Source organism: Ptychodera flava, chromosome 13 (genome assembly GCF_041260155.1).
Source record: "Ptychodera flava strain L36383 chromosome 13, AS_Pfla_20210202, whole genome shotgun sequence".
Classification (NCBI taxonomy): domain Eukaryota; kingdom Metazoa; phylum Hemichordata; class Enteropneusta; family Ptychoderidae; genus Ptychodera; species Ptychodera flava.
In genome coordinates this window covers 10,585,045-10,602,157 of record NC_091940.1, presented here as the reverse complement: position 1 = coordinate 10,602,157, position 17,113 = coordinate 10,585,045, and the positions used below count along the sequence as shown (strand labels likewise).

The 17,113-nt window shown below is 38.7% G+C and overlaps 1 long non-coding RNA gene across 1 annotated transcript; it reads left to right on the top strand.

The window, feature by feature from the left end:
* Nucleotides 1-5,035: 5,035 nt before the first annotated feature.
* On the top strand, nt 5,036-6,230 carry LOC139148669 (uncharacterized). Its single transcript, XR_011555962.1, has 2 exons — nt 5,036-5,241; nt 6,037-6,230. It is a non-coding gene; the product is annotated as an uncharacterized lncRNA (long non-coding RNA).
* The last annotated feature ends 10,883 nt before the right edge of the window (nt 6,231-17,113 follow it).

The following is a 17,113-nucleotide window of genomic DNA, read 5'->3' as shown; positions in this document are numbered from 1 at the left end:
TATACATAATGATTATTACCTCGCTGCGTGGTAAAAAAGCCGTAATTCAAAGATTAGAGTAACATCTGTAGGCCTACAATTCATTTGACAGTTGAGGGTCATTTCCCCTTATGTTCCCGGGCCAAGTCCATTCATATCCAAGGTCAATTCCATTGATTTTCAGGACAAATTGCGTCAGCGTTCCCAGGCCAATTTTGGCATAAAATTAAAAGGTCAACACAATTCATAATAACTTGTCCGTAGTGTTCTGATCTGATCGAGATCGAAAGTATAATGAAATTCAAATGGCCGGCAAAGGTGTCTATGGTTCGCCTGTTTCTTTATGGTCATTTTTCAGAACAACAGTGAATGTCTGCAAACATGTGCATGAATTTACGATTTAAACATCCGTCAGGATGTTCGTCTACCCACGTCAGAATGCCAACGCAAGTTCAATATCAATTTTCGACAACATACGATTACCTTTTTGAATTAATCTTAATTATCTTAATATCATGAAGGAACAGAAAGAGAAGTAAATAAAAGAAACCAAACAAACGAGTAAAGCAACAAAGAAAACAATCAAACAGGTTTGTTTCTTTGTTCGTTTGTGTTTACTTGATGTTTAATTTAAATTTGTTTGCTATCCAGCGTCAGGCCCCAGTGGCAAGCTTGGTTTCACCACAATTTGGACTGGACTAACCTAAACCACACACAGAAACCTGGGCTCCCTCTTTCGTTACAAAGTAAATAGTAAAGCTTTAGAAGAGCTAAAACACGAGAAGGAAATTGCAAGTAATGTTTGTATTACTTCATAAAATACAAAAACAGGCACGTCGTTTTCCTTATTTTGCATTTTGCAATTTTGGCTCTATTTGATCAGCCATAAAATCGCACAACTTCAAGATGATCTATTACAAAGCAAATAATTTCTCCTAAAGCGATATGAAATATTCCACTTTCACTTATTCAAATAGATGAATATAAATTGATTGACAATATTGAACTTTTACAGAAACTTCAGCTAATTTACTGAAATTGTCCGGAGGCAAGTGAGTAAATTTTCTCAAAAGTTTAAAGGTCATCTCTCGTGATACTGATAACTGCCTGGCTCCAAATGACCATGAGTGTACGGACTGATCACTGTAGTCGAGATTGATTATGGTGTTCCGATAATGAATGACAACGCAAATGAAGTGCGCACGCGTACAGTGTTTCTTCTCCGCAGAAAGAACAGAAGAAATGGTTACTGGGAGACCGTTTAGCGTCTCTAAAATTAGACGATCGCGAATAATCGGCATAGGGTGTTTTTAATTAGATCAGAGTCAGATCCGTTGTCAATACGCCATCTTATGCACAATGTATAATTTCCTAAAGTGTTGCAGTACGGCGCGCCAAATGTTTCAAAAATATTTATCGATTCAGTGCAAAAATAAACTGTCTTTCTCAATTGATATAAAAATTCGGTCTCATTAGGAAGGAAATAAGTAAGAAAAGTATAATTAAAAAACAAAAGACAGAAATGTCATTTAATACTTCATTTTAACTTGAGAAAAAATCTTTAAAGCGTAATTAGGAAATAAACAATTTTCAACGATTTGAAAAAGTTATACATCCATACTTATCGACATGTCACGTATTATAGTTCGCGTAAAAGGTGCAATGAGTGCTGATTTTACAAAAAAAAAGAAAAATATGTTATACAGTGGTACGTCCACAAAATTCACAAGAAAATCACTAAAAATCACTACTACCACTCGGAAAAAATAGTACAAAAAATAAAAATGTGAACCACATACAGAAAATCATTATAAAAGAATCAGACAAAAAAGTCGTGCATACATAAAATTATTTATGTACTTAAGATAATTAAAAAGCACTATGCTCATAATAAACGTATTATAGATAATCAAAATATAATATGAATCACCAGCCGCTTTGATAGTAAAGAGAGAAAATCGGAGAAAAAATTCGGCAGTGATGGCTCTAGACAAAAGTGGATCTCATCTACAAAAAATAAATAAAATAAAATCGAAAAAATAAAAACGCCATGAACAGAGATACAAAAAAATGCGTGGGCCTGTGGAAAGAAAAAAAACAAATGAAGACTCGCTACAGCAAAAAAAAAAAAAAAAAAAAAAAAAAGAAAAAAAGAAAAAAACGAGCACTCACCACAGAAAAAAAAACAAGCCCGAAATTACAATTATTTTATTCAAAAAACTCATGGTTCACGTTTCCTTCGATCGATGAATCCCCAACAGCGGGGAATCCGATCACCACATACTCCAATGTTTGACGAAATATTAATTGAGCATTTCAGTGATAACGTGACATCTTGAAACCTAGCTCTGTTTGGCTGGGCCCTGCTCTACTTGAAACCATACTTGATGAAATGAAGTGGGCAATATCACCTAAAGAACGTCCAAGTTAACAGTGATAGTTCCAGAGAGTCAAGTTAACTGAGCCAATTTCAGGCAGTCCACAGGTCGGATCACGAGCGAGACGTACAATCCATGACCCTTCATAGCAACACTGCGAACATATCGATGCCTTAGGTGCGGTATGGCAGGGAGCCCACTGTAGGCCTTCCACCGAGCCGCACTGTCATCGCCGTTTGGCCCACATGATTTCTACACAGTTTTATACGTGTGGTTCGATACATCGGGTTCAAATACCATGATAATTAACACCTCGTTGTTTGGTAATTCCTCGTCTATCCTCAAAGATCACCCAAATCATGATAAAATGAATAGTTTTGAAGAAATCTGCCGCGTGTTGAGAGAACGTCCATCGATATCGTTTTCCGTGTTCGACAAGACGAGCAACGCAACTGTACAAGCCTTACGACTACGAGTATGGCGCGAGTGTCCGGCCTTCGCAACGCCAGACACTCTCACTATACTCGCAGGGCTAGACTGGCACATGTACACGACATGTCGATCCCAATTGCAGAAATCTTTATATCCACACAGTCCAATATATGGAGCTACAATATTTGTGCAGTAGCCTATACATAGCTCTGGGTGGCAGGGCTGTGAGTTACCGGCGTTATACGGCCTGGCCGTATAACACCGGTAACTCACAGCCTAGCCCTGCCACCCAGAGCTAATTTAACCACAGAGTAATATCATAGACAGAGTGGCAACACTTGCATGCCTTTTGTTCCATGGTCGTCTCGGTAGACTATTGGCTTTTCATATTAAAATGAGCTTAAAAGGTGTTAAACTTCTTGGAGGCTTGGTTTGTGGTTGATAATTACACGAGATTATGCGAAACATACGACGAGACGGCATCGTACTGCCAGTCGCGTAGCAACCATAGTTACTTTGTGAGCTCTCAGGCCAGAAACACTGCTTCACGCCAATCAAAACATAACAAGCCAACAGTTTCATAAACATGTCCTTCCTTGACGCATGTGTAAAAGACGGTATGACTGACCGTAAACCATTGAGTGAAACCAGACAGTATCGATAAAAGACTTTCAAATTTGGTTCAAACACACTCATTATATATTCATAGAAATATGAAAGGAATTTTTAAAATGGTAAAACTCACTTTCCTGAAGCTCAAACACTCCCGTTTTCGCCAGCACGTCAATTCTGCTCAGCACCACACGACAACAACAACACAAACTTTGCCGAACATACTTTCGCTTAAAGGCGCCCTTCTCAATCCCAGGTTCTCGCATTAGCGAATGTGTCAATAGCCCATTAACAGTTTGTCATTCTTTTGTTTTCCATTGAATATTTCATCAAGTAACTAATATTTATATTAGATAAATCTGATAATTGAGTGGGGCCTTTAACAATTGGCAAAAATCCGAAAATTACCGAAGGGTGCATGGTCGGCACTCTTCGGAAAAGAGAGCCAAGAGCTTCGTGGGGCGAGGCAAACATGGATTGCTTACGTAACCGCTTCACGCCTTAAACAATAGCTGTTGCCACTCTGTCTATGATATTATCTCTGTTTCAGCCCGAGTATTTTTGCCTTTGCCACACTCCGTTTAGAGGCTAAACCCACGGGATACGTGTGTGGTTCGATACATAGCGGCCGCTGCTAGCTCTGCATGGCAGCCGGCAGGGCTGTGTGTTACCGGCGTTATACGGGAGGCCGTGTCACGCCGGTAACACACAGCCCTGTCATGCAGAACGAGGCCGCTGCGCGCTGCCTGGTATGCAATTTTACTATGCATACCCACACGGCGGCCACTGTGTATTGAACCACACGCCCGGTGGTGGCAGTCTCGGAGCAGCCGGGTACGCACGCTCGTTAGAAATTTCGCGGAAAAGGGGTCGAATTTTAGTCGGACATCACGGAGACATCTAGGTCCGTGAAATCGAGAAAAGGGGTACTTTTTCAGATCACCCTCCGAGAATAGGTCTGGTTCTTCTCCCTTCGCTGATCACTGCGTCTCACGTGACTTGACTAGACGCAGCACGTAGTAAGACGCAGATACCGGCAAACCGCCATTTTGAAATGAGACAGTTTTGGTCTCCCGGAAGTTGTTAATTGCGCATGCCCGCACATAGTGCATCATTTTTTGTCGCGTGCTTTTTAGTCTAATCTGGTAGCTGCCAATATTTCAAAACTTGTAAGAATGGTAATTAAATCCTTTGTTAAATTCTAGCCACGTTCGCTGTGATAATTTTAGCTTTACTTCAAAGTAAAATTGAACAGCCAATGACAGCGCCCCATGATTCAACCAATCAGATTTCGTAATTCGATACATGGCGGTTTCCCGTTACCTGCCTCTGTGTGCTTGTCACTGAGGCGGGGACCAGCCAATCTTCTCCCAAGACGCTTTCTCACTCGAGAGAGTAAAACCCAGCAGCGGTCCCCCTAAGCCATGATCCAGAACCGTCCCGGGAGAACCGTACATCACATCGTGAAGGTGATTGTAGCTACGTGCCCACCCCTCAAATCAGTTCGATTAAAATTTAGTATGTTCTGGCTGTTTAGAAATCCAGTGACCGTCCCTGTGATGGTAAACTTTGTTCTTGTGTTTTATGAATTGATACGCTGTATTACGGGGGGGGGGGAGATAGCTAATTCAACATCCAACAACAACTTCCTGTATGACTAGCAATATGGCAGTCGATGGTAGAGGTGTTCTTCGCGGGAGATGCAAAACCTGTGCAGAATGCATGGAATTTGTCAGTGAAAATGAAAGTTTGAGATGCGGTTATTGTGGATGTGTACCTGGAGTACACACAGTGATTCCAGAAGTGATTCAAATGTTGGAAAGTGAGTTCTCCGAGTCAAGTAAGTCTTTTCAAAAACTTAGCGAAACTCATAAATTAATAAATGTCGCTTGCTGCGGATCCGTAGCCCTACCACTCTCTTTGCTGGTTGTGTTGGGGACTCCCCAAACACAACTAGCAAAGGGAGTGGTAGGGCTACGAATCCGCAGCAAAAATGTAGCTAGCTGTGCTGTTTGGTCCATAGTGGCTGTGATATCGCAGCGGCGCGGTGCACGGTGCTGTGGCGTGTATCGAATGCGCTCAGATCAAGGTCTGTGGCGATGACCCTTGACCCCAGCGCGTTCATATCACAGCTTGGTCCATAGCTACTAGCTTACAAGTTGTAAGGCATCGCTGGTCAACTCAAGTCAGCGAATCAACATGATAATGCCTACTGTTATTTCTAGTTGAATCAGTTGTCATTTTATAGATTGTACTAACACTTGCATGAGGTGTTATGTAGTTGTAGTATTTCTCGTTGGGTTGGTTGTCATTTATTTGTTAGATTATCTGTTCAGGTTATTGTAATAAAAGTTGCATGTGGTGTTTTGTACTAAGAAGTATTTCTAGTTGAATTAACTGTCATTCAGTAGATTGTACCCCGGTTTGTTGTACTGACATTTACATGTAGTGTTTTGTAGTACATGTAGTTGTATTAACAGTTGAGATTGTAGCAGATAGATAGTTACCTGAAAGCAGGAGAGTACTATTTATCTTTGCTGAAATTCTGTGAAAAAAAATGGTTGTTGCTGGTGGCAAATTTCCCTTAGCTACAAGTGATTTTTCTACAAAAAGGATTTTTTTTTTGTTTTTGCAGCTACATGAGCCATCAACTAATACAAGATCAAAACGGATCAGAAAAGTGATTGTATATGAGTGTGACTGATGAACATATGGTGAAGACAAAACATTGAACGATCACTGTATTTCAAGTTTTCATTATGTTACTAAGCATACATTGAACAAGGCAGTCTGTTACTGTGCACATCAAACAAAGTCAACCCATGCTAAGCTAGTGTATTATGTGTTCCTTTTTCACCAAGAGTCAGCACACTTGCTTTGAAATTGGTAAATTATGGTATTCAAATGTCTTCGCAAACATTTAGGTAAAATCTCCCAGATATCGGAAAAAAGGGGGTGTTTTTCGCAGTGATTTTCTCCCAGATTTTCCCCAAAAAGGGGGTGTTTTTCAGAGAAAAATTCTGGGAAAAGGGGTACATTTCAAACTCTGCTAACGAGCGTGGGTACCCACCCATCCAGAGACTGCCACCGCCGGACCACACGTAACCGGACCGTGGGCTAGCGGCTAACCATTGTTTTGTTGGGGTTTGGGCACAGACTGTCTATGGTTTGGGAGAGGCGGCCCTACACTTCACAGCAAGGGGATCGCTGGTTGCGGGCGTGTAGGCCTACTGTACTAGTGACGGGACCGCCGGCCGCTGGCTTACCATCTCGAGTGTACATTGGAGCGAGGGGACCGCTGGCAGCCCACGAACCACCACGAGTGTTTTGTCAACTTTTAACCAAAACTGGTAACTGTTTAATATAGAATGCATTGGGACGTGTCGGTAACTTGGACGTCCATGAGATGATATTGAAGACTAGGAGATGAGAGTTATCGCTGAAATACCCCAAATATCTTGTCCACAACATCCGAGTGTGATAATCCAAAACCCTCTGGCATTAAACTGTAACAATCATGACGTTGACAATTCTTCATGTTGGCTTTTTCTGCGGGGTGTCCCACTCTGTTTTCTTTTCTCGAACGGGCCTCTTTTTTGCTACTGAGTTTTGTTTGTTTTTTTTGGGGTAACCTCTTTTTTTGTAACCTCGCTTTGGTTTTTTTTCTAAGCTGACCTCGTTTTGGTTTCTTTACAGCCTCAACGCCGGCGCGATCTCGGTCGACTTTTCAATTGTGATTCTCTTTCTTTTTTTAGGTGAGACCTGATGGTGATTCGTTTTGTTTTTTGGTAGTAGTGCAAGTACTATTTGTGGTTTTGTTTTTAATCATTTCAATATTTTTTGTGTGTGAGCTTAATTTTTTTTCGTTTTTCCCTTATAATCAGCATTCATTGCACCTTTATATCAAATACACGTGTAAGTGTACGTCAATAAGTATGGGAGTGTGGTATTTCCAAATTTTTGCAAACAGTTTATCTTATCATTACGGTTTAAAGAATATTTTACAATTAAGCATTACATAACATTCTGCCCTTTTTTGCAATAATACTTTTCTCGTTTATTTTCTTCCGTAATTCCATCGGAATTTTTATTTCAATCGAGTTAGACGGTTGCACGTCATCTTTATCTGTACAGACACATTCAAATATTTAATGACACATATTTTCAAATGAGTGCTATTTTTATGAAAATGTACATTAATAAAATGCAATGATATGGACGAAAGAACTTTTTTCTTTATTATTCACACACGTTTAAGACTTTTTTTAGAAAGAAAATTTGACAGTTTATTTTTACTCTATGATGATAAATATTTTTGAAACATTTGGCGCGCCGTAGTTGCATGTGGTCAGTTTTTTTGTCTTGGAAATTAAACGAGAGATTTTCATGTTGCATTCGTTTGCTTGATCAATAGAGATATTAATCCTGTCAGCTCGTGATATTTAATAGTATGGTAAGCATATATTCAGACTGTTCCGTCAACTAACATTTTTTTCACAGTTTTCGTTCTTGTTTTATATGCCAGTTTCATGTTCTAAATCATGACGAAATATCTAGTGTACGACTAGTCAAAATAGCCTGTACAGCATGAGTGGAACGCTGAATGATAGTGGTGATGAATGAAGCTGTCCAGTATGAGAATTCATTTAGGCGCTTTAAATAATTCTTTGTTTGCCGTTCGCGTGTTGATAAGTTTTCAGAGTAAATGAAGAAAACAAACATAATGTCGACACTATTACAAATAAAATAATATTTTTCTAAAAGAAACCAAACTAAAATTGAGCTTATGTTGATACACTTATGTTTTTTGTCTGTGTTTGTTTTTTCCCTGGCTGGCTGCTAGGTTTTTCAAAAATCAAAGGACGGCAAACAATGAATTTTCTTCAAGTGGCCTTATCAACAACTACAATTGTACAACTTACATTGCATTGCTTATCGCATCGTGGCTGCAACACGACGATGTTTAATATTAACGTAATAAAGGAAGACACTGAACCACGAACTTGTCTTACCGAAAAATTCGAGTTATTGTCGCTTTAAGGCCGAAAAGTCTTGGCCATTTAATCCTATAGAATGAGTTTTGAAACACAAAGTTCTAGCTACTTCCACATGACTCATATAAGATGACGAAAAGTAGGTTATGTTAATACGTTGAAGTTCTAATTTTAATTAATTTCCCTGAAGAGGTCTTTAGGATTAATTGAGCTGTCGTTGACAGCGTGTAAATTTCATTAACGACCGTTGAACGATGGGAAAAAATTGATATTTTACATCGGCAGAGAAAATTATATTGGAAAATGCCCAATGATCTGTTGCTTCCGCTGATTAAATGTCAGTTATATAAGATGAAATTCGGGTATGAATATAATTTAAAGTGCTTTCAAAAATTAAAAAAAGGGAAAATGAGTGACATGCCGCCACTTAAACGCTGAAAATAACTCAATTGATTTATTCCAACAGACGGAGCCAGCGTATCGTTTAGTATGTAACGCTTTGCTGCAAAAACCATCAGAGGAGAGAGAGAGAGAGAGAGAGAGAGAGAGAGAGAGAGAGAGAGTGTGTGTGTGTGTGTGTACAGGCTTACGGCCGGGTACTTGTTGTGGCTTTAATCACGTCTTAATATCGCCAGACACCATTCTGAAAGAAAGCCACTCTACCATACCTGCCCTACCTTGAAATCGTATACAGGACGGCATGAAATGAGAGAGCGGAAGAAAGTAAGTAACTGTTCGCCCATTCATCTTTTTGCACCAAGAATCGTAATTGCTCAATTAGGAAACCCTTAATAAGATCTGACTTACATTAATTTTTTTTTCAGCGGAAATAGCTTTGTCTGTGTATCCTCCGGTCAAAGCGACTGTCACAGCGTTTGTATTCCTGTTACACGGGGATATCAATTTCGCCTGTGTATATTAATAGAGCAGCATGTCTTGATTAAATTTCGAATGTAAATGGCACAATGTGGTCCCTCTAATTAAGCATATTGTACACCTAGAGCGACTTTTTATTTTGATCGCATAATTAATTTTCATTCAAACAGGCAAAATCGTAAAAAAATATGCTCGGAAACAGTAAGGTTTAATCATTATGCAGATTAAATGCGTGATTGCCATCGGCAAGAACAAACGTCAACTTTGAACATGGTAAGAGCGTTGCCTCGACAATGACCAACGTATTGAAGTCATAAGTGTGTGATTAAAGTCATATATCAAAACGAATCAAAATATGAAATGCCTGCTCTTGTTTATGTCAGAATCAATCCTTTGGGACAGATCGTTAGAAAAAAATGAAAAGATTGACAGCCCTTCATATCTTCTACACTTTGCGGTATGGAAACCGTTAAATATTTCTTTAGAAACGCGGCTCCAGAAAGGGCCAGAAGCTCTATCTTAAGATGATTTCTTTATACGGTTTCTTGTTCTACTCCCTACAGCATGTTGAGAGACATAGTGCTGAGTTTGTCAGCTCAGCCTGTACATCTGTAGACTGCATCGGTATATTGTTGACAAGTGAATTGGAAAAGAATTCAAATGTAAACAATACCAGTGCATTTTACACGTGGCATAGATGATATATTGTTGATGCTTCTACATGCTTATAATGAGACCTTGCACTTGACATACAAAACAAAAACGGCGAAAAAAATCACCAAATGTTACAGTTACTGGCCCGTTAATCAAGAGTTATTTTTCTAAATCACTGTTTACAGAGTGGCAGGAATTATACATGTAAAGTAAATCCTCCGAATATTTGAAGTACTTTGCTTTTCAAACCTGGGAAAGGAGCGCGTTCTTTATTGTATAGGAGGCCATTTGAAAGTTTCTCCTTGGCACAGCATGAGAAAAATCCCCCTGTGTCACTGGCTCGCTCTTCTAAAATTGGATACCGTGCATACTTGGCAGGCCACAAGATTACGCAAACAAGAAGACAGATTTGAAACGTTTTTAAATTTCATTAGCAGTTTATTGAAAACTCGGACGTCTTCAGAATATTGATAAATTTCATAGTTCAGACAGAATTTCCAGAATAATAGCCTCAAAAATTCAATTAATCAATCTTACCCAGTAGTATTATTTCCTTTTACAACCCTTGGTAGCCTCATTGGTTCAATATTTTGTTCCCTCCCCTCGGGCCTCTACGCCATTCATACGGAATTTAATTATCTAATTATCCAATATTCCCTTTTCTTCCACGAATCGCTGGGGAACTGGACAAGGTCTCTATGGTAGTAGCACTGTTCAAACTTCTGCTCTCATTTTCAAAATGACGTCCTTTTAATTATAAAACCCAGCTGAAAGGAAGGCCTATATACCTCGAGTGAAAAATATTGCCATTCTAGTTGTATGTTATGTAGGTATATGCGTATGCTGACAAATATGGTAACAAAATGTTCTCTGGTAATATAAAGTGGTTTTCTCATTAGCTTGGCCAATTCAGATGTAATCTTGGTGAACAAAGCACTGAAAATAACAAATTGCTTCGGATGATCGACTGTTCATTTACTGTGGAAAAATAATGTTGATGGATGAAACTCATCGCTCAATTCACAAAATTAAAAAGTACTACGTCAGAAACTTCGGAGAAGTAAAGAAACGCAGAGATAAATCAGAAACTAGTTTGATAATATGTGGCATTAAAACACGTTTCAACCTGTCAGGGAGAAGGTATTAGCAACCGACAGTCAAACTAAAAGGGTCAGCTGTTTAACTTTTGATGGTTTTTCTCACTATATATGATTTGCTTTTAATGCCAACTGCAGGTCTCTTGCTCTGTTCCCCAAAGCATGTTGAGATACACTATCACATTTTTTGAGCTTGCAAACTGAGCTTGAACATGCGCAGATTGCATTGTTACTGTTGACAAATGAATTCTGGTGCGGACTAGGATTCAAATGTAAACAATAACAGCGCATTTTACATGTATACACATCGCATTGACAAACTGAATTGTTGTTGTTTCAATATGCCATCGGGAGAGGAACAAGAAAGTGCATTTGACAACAAAACAAAAATACCGGAGAAAATCATTAAAAGGTTACAGATGATGGCCCTTTAAGATGTTTCCGGTTCACATGCCGTTTAATATACACTCAGAACAAATATGTCAAACATTTGAAAGTCAAAAGAAAACTTGACTTTGTTTGGCAACATTTTTTCTCATTAAATATGGCATTAAGTAGTTCCTCAATAAACGATTTTTTAAGACAGTAAATTTTATAATTGCAGTGAGCATACTTTTCAAAGTATGGACGTGTTCGTAGCAATGTATTTCGTCGTTTTTATGCTAGTTCTTGATTTCGACGTCGCTTCCAAAGGTGAACCAAGTACGAGACTAAGTTCTACGTGGAGTGGATGTTTCAAACGCACTAGTTAATTAAATGATACATAATGGTCAAAACATCTATCCAATTATAATGAGATAGCTTTTGGCTCTTGACAATAGTAGGATTCAATATAAACAAAATTAGCATTCAAATGTATTAATCTGGGACATCAGAGCCTTTGGACTTATTTTCATCATGAAAGACTGATAGCATATTGATCATTAATCAGCAAAATTGATGACGGTGATAATTGTGTTTGTTCATCTGCCGGAACACTTCAACTTTAATGTTGACTGAGCTGAGCGGCGTTGCTTTTATAGTGCATGACTCATATCAACCTCGAATTTCACACTTTGATTTAAAAGCCCGGTTTCGAAGTCCTGAAGGCCATGCACTACAACGTGGATGAATTTAAAAACAAACAAAACCTAAAGGCTCTTTAATCAATGACAAAATCATGGAATCAATGACATAGAGTCAGTCTAGCCATGTCAGTACAAATCTAAAGTGGGTTGTTTCTGTGAGCTACGCAACCAATGAAATGATTTAGAAATATAATTGAACTTAAAGTAGCAAGAGACAACAGATAGCTACGTTGTTATGGCGACTATCTTCACGGAGTAACCCTTATGAAACACCTCTCCCCATTATCCTTAAGCCTGTCATGTAGATTGATAGCCTGAGTTAACACTCGCCAAGGGAGAAGACACAACTTTCATGCGATTGTACTCTCTGTTGAAAATATAATCCGAAAAATTAATTCACCCTGGTGCGTGTATTTAATTAAATGAAAACGAAGTTCTCCTTTCACCATGCCAACACTCGGGAAAACCGTAGATTTAATATAGCTATAGTGACAGCGTTTTCCGTTACTTCTTATCAATTTGAAAATGGCTTAGGCCCAATTTGAGAGCATCTGATTCAGAATTGACTAGGGCACAACTACAGCGTCGTCAACCGGGCACACATGTGAAGACCTCAAAGTGGTCTCCGATTTCAAAGTGGTCCCCCATCCTAAATGTCCGGTAAGATGGGGGGTAAAACTCAAGTCTGACGACACCTAGCGCATGATGGACGCTTTTGTTGTCACATGAACGTTTCTGATGTAATATCAGCTGCTATTTAATACCTAAAGTTGGGAAAAACATAAACGGGTATCAAATACAATTTGCAGCAGTGCTGTGGCGCGCTTGCTTGCTTGATGATTCTCAGGTCGCATTTTTCAAGTTAGAACATTCTTTCTATAACATAAACGATGTTGAAAACAGCAGAGAGAGCGCATAATCATCCCAATTTTTCGGGGACCACTTTGAGGTCAAAAGGACACTTTTGGAGTCAAACTGATTTGTGTATACCACACTGGCAATCCAAAGCACCTGTGAGTTGGCCGGGTTACTAGAAACATGCATCTTACTTTTAGGCATCAAAGTGTAATTATTGGGGGGAGGGGCAACTCAACGCGTCCAACAAAGCCAGGGAGCTTCTCACAGCCTGTAAAACAATAGAGAAAGTCTTCAACATTTTCGGCTTTTCGAGCCTCGGACTCCAACGCCGCAAACAATAACGGCTCCTTACCACAACTGTACAATTACCAATAGCTATAACAGCTACTCTATGTAGCTAGACTTGCTTTTCTGTGCGTGCACGATACAGCCCTGGGGTTTAGTGGGCTAGGGTCGGGTGTCGGAGTATATTTCTATTCTTTCAACTATCATCGTAAATTCCTGACAAACTGTGTTTAAAAACCCTTTCCCAAAAAATACCACGGACAGGTAAAACAAATCTAATTTGGCAAAGAGATTTACAGCAACTTATGAGCGCACGCACTTCTCCATCGTTCTAACTCTGCGTTATATAACGCCGGAAACACGCAGCATCGTATGCAGGGCCATCATTGTTCCAACATGGCTGAATTGCGATGTTTCTGTGTAAGTTCACTCAGTGTAATTTGATTTTGAATGAAGACAATGGCCGCCGTGTGCATCGCAAACTCCCATGATAGTCGGGTCGGAAGGTAGAGTTCCCATGCACCCCATGGATGTATTTTTTTAACCTACATTTTTGTAATCCTTAGGGTCTATATTTAATGAATTTTGATGTTCCCAAAATCAAATCGTGTCCCATGGGGTTCATTTGGCGCCATCTTTACCGCCATCTTGGCCGCCATCTTGGATTTCAACGATGGGGTAGGGGTCACGTATCTACCGCTCGACGGAAACAGAAACAATAAAATACTATAAACGTTACATTTTTAGAAAGCCAAGATCATGGCCTTTTCATTGATATATAACTTAATAGGGATTAATTAATATTCGAACGTCGATTAGACTTTATATCGGCCATTGGCCGTAAATCGTAAAATTTGCTAAATTTCACACCAAATAATTAAGTTCCCGTTCCTCCAAACAATTTTTCATAAGGTATTTATATATTTTTTGGAAGAACTCAGTGCAATAAACAAGAAAAACAAGATTAAAAGTATGTGTCTTGAGATTTAGTGGGTGCATGAGCTTGTTTTATTATTACGCGGTATGCCACATATCCGTGTGTAACATAAGGGGTAGGGGTAATGTTTCCCTTTCTGTTTCGAATCATGAATGATGAAACCATAAAAATGTTACATGTTTTGAAAGTGCTGCATCAGACCTTTCTAAAAATATATATAGATTTATGGGGAAAAATTGCATATTTAAAAGTTACAAAGCTTAAACCTTTCGGTTTGTGTCGATTTTAAGTGATTTTTTAAGAACGAAATTACAACATATGGGGTAGGGGTAATGTTTCCCTTTCTGCCTCGAGCCATGAATTATAAAACCATATAAATGTTATATTGTTTGAAAGCTCTGAAATAGGCCTTTCCAAACATGTATAGTTTAATTGGGAAAAGTCCATATTTAAACTTACAAAGCTTATGCCTTTCAGTTTGTGTAAATTTAAGTGATTTTTTTAAGGACGAAATTACAACATATGGGGTAGGGGTAATGTTTCCCTTTCTGCCTCGAACCATGAATTATGAAACCATATAAATGTTATACCGTTTGAAAGCTCTGAAATGGGCCTTTCCAAACATGTATAGTTTTATTGGAAAAAGTCCATATTTGAAAGTTACAAAGCTTAAACCTTTCAGTTTGTGTCAATTTTAAGTCATTTTTTTCAACAAAATTTTAATATAAGGGGTAGGGGTAATGTTTCCCGTTCTGCCTTGAACCATGAATTATGAAACCATATAAATGTTATACCGTTTGAAAGCTCTGAAATGGGCCTTTCCAAACATGTATAGTTTTATTGGGAAAAGTCCATATTTTAAAGTTACAAAGCTTATGCCTTACAGTTTGTGTCAATTTTAAGTGATTTTTTAAACAAATTATCATGCTAATATGAGACACCCTAACCAGGTGAAAAAATTTGACGTGCAGTTTTGGCTGGTTTCGCATGGTAAAATGCATCGGAATTTTGAAAAAGTAATAAAAGTGAGCGCATATATCAAATGGACCAAAATAACAGGTTAGTATTGGCAATGTTACAAAGTTCAACAACTTTATGCAAATATATGAATGAAAAAATCCCTGGACTGCGTAAAATATTAGTTCAATTACAACTGCGGGGACCACTTTGAAGTCAGGGACCACTTTGAGGTCTTCACACGTCGAATGGTGAGCGTCGTCAACCTGGCATCGAACGCTGATATTCACTGATGCATCCCCTTCCGTTCTACAGATGCTGACGTTTGCCGCGTCACTGCTGACGAAATAATTGAGTAATTCCTTCGGGACTTTGTCATCAATCTATTCGAATGGGATTCGAAAACTAATTTGCTGCAAGGTTGTGTTGTTAATATTATCGTATAACGCGATCCCTCGACTAATTATCAGCAATATAAAAATGTCACTCAGAAATTGTATAATTGGAATCAGAGAGAGGGGTAAAGAGAGAGGGGGGAGGGAGAGGGAGACAGGCTGACAGACAGACAAGCAAACAGACAGAGAGAACAGATACACTTAGGCAGACGGATACGTTAATAGACAACAGGGGCGGACAGACAACCTCGCTTGAGACACTGACAGGGACTAAGACCCAGTGTAAGGAGCAGTGATACACACAGTAACAAAGACAGAGAGGGAGGATGAGACGAAACGTCAGAGAGAGAGAGAGAGAGAGAGAGAGAGAGAGGAGGGGAATACGGAATATGTACACTGAACAAACTGGGACAGCAAAATGTTTATCATTGCTATATAAATACGACGGCGTACAAATACATAATACACCTAAAGGCCGGTGAACTTTTTACAAGAGGACAGTCACCCGTTTGCAATTAGGAAACAGAAGAGCATCCTTTGAGCAGCGTTGCACCTGACAAATAATCTAGTGCTTTAATATTTCATAGATTTGAAAGCTCAATCAGCAGTAGCATACGATGTACTTTCCATCATTTTAAGACCTATCTGTACTCTTCAAGTGATGAAATGCCCATTGTTCAGTAAGCCAACACTGCCTGTATGTGTGTTCGGTAAATGTTATCGTCGACAGCTGAAATGTGGCCCTGGCTACATTGTATGATTCGTTTGTCAACAGTAAGATTACATATTGAACTAAATGGCACTGTAATATTAATGATGGTATATATACACTGTAAAGTTAAGTGTTCAAGGATAGAACACCAATTAAACGCCTTTTTGTAACACTTTTTGAACGCCTCTAGACGTTCAGAAATTTAACACTACGTGTTCAACCAACGTTCAATTTTTGAACACACGTGTGCAGATTTTGAACGCTACGTGTTCATCAGACATTATATTGAACACCATGGTGTTCCATATCTGAACACACGTTGCACAGGAAATGTGTTCAAAAAATTGAACGCTTTTACGCGTTCAAAGGGCTGTAACACTTTTTGAACGCATGGACGCCGTTCAACGATAAGTGTGTTAAAGGCTAGAACACATGATGCGCGTGTGTTGAACACCTTTAATTTTGGGCGTTCACGGGGTGTTCAAGCCTTGAAATAACATTACAGACCATTGATATCCAGTAAAATTATTTTATTCTAAAAATACACGAAACATTTCTAGAGTAAAATACAATAATTTACTGCAAAATAGGCAAATAAACATTGCAACTTTGTATGTAAAGTTTGTCAGAGGAAAAAACCAATAGTGTTAACACCTTCCTATCAAAAACATAAGCAATAAAAATCACCATTGTGGATTACGTTTTATGTCCATACTTGTTTAAAATGTACAAAAATCATATGAAAAAGCTCAAAATTTGGCATACTTATTGTGTTGAAAAGACGTATATGTATGAAATGCATACTCCATTTTTGTAAGATGGTTTCTTAAAGACATTTCCTCTTGTATAGACAATTGTAAATTTTGAAGAAAAAAGAAGT